This window comes from Lutra lutra, chromosome 2 (assembly GCF_902655055.1).
Source record: "Lutra lutra chromosome 2, mLutLut1.2, whole genome shotgun sequence".
NCBI lineage: Eukaryota > Metazoa > Chordata > Mammalia > Carnivora > Mustelidae > Lutra > Lutra lutra.
Genome location: NC_062279.1, coordinates 47,508,983 through 47,509,571, shown reverse-complemented (window position 1 = coordinate 47,509,571; position 589 = coordinate 47,508,983). Strand labels below are relative to the sequence as shown.

Sequence of the window (589 nt, the reverse complement as noted above, 5' to 3'; positions counted from 1 at the left end):
GTCTCAGACAATGGGGATAGATGACACCTTAGTTTATAAAAGGTGTACCTAAGTAAAAGCCCATCGGAAATGAGAAACTTGACTTGGAATGAAACATATCCATTTGCCCTCCAGGGATGATTGATGAATGTACTCACAGTTGGTGAATTGAGGGATAAAGAACACAAAGACCAATTCAAATAGTGTCTCTGTAGTCAGCAGTAAATAGGAAGAGATTTCTCTCTATTTGAGGGAGAACATAAAAAAAAAGATCCGAACAACTTTAATGCCTATTAAATATATTTCAATTAGCAATAATCGCGCTTCAGATAAACCTCATTGGCTACGATACTGCCACTGCGCAAAGCTTAAATATATTTCAAATAAATGATTGTAAATAGCACCGAGAAGAGAAAGAATATAACTTTGAAAATAATTTGCTCTCTGATTTTTAAAAATATCCAAAAATCATCACCCTCAATAGAATATAATTTGGAATGGCCTCTATTGGAAAGGAGAAATACACAGTGTTGATCTCATATATGACCTTCATCCCTGCTCCTGTGACCTTTGTTCATAAGCACTGAAGGCCTGGAACATGGCTAATATC

The 589-nt window shown here is 35.7% G+C and overlaps 1 pseudogene; it reads right to left on the bottom strand.

Annotated features, from left to right (window-relative positions):
• Positions 1-219: 219 nt before the first annotated feature.
• On the bottom strand, positions 220-348 carry LOC125094460 (uncharacterized; annotated as a pseudogene).
• Positions 349-589: the final 241 nt, after the last annotated feature.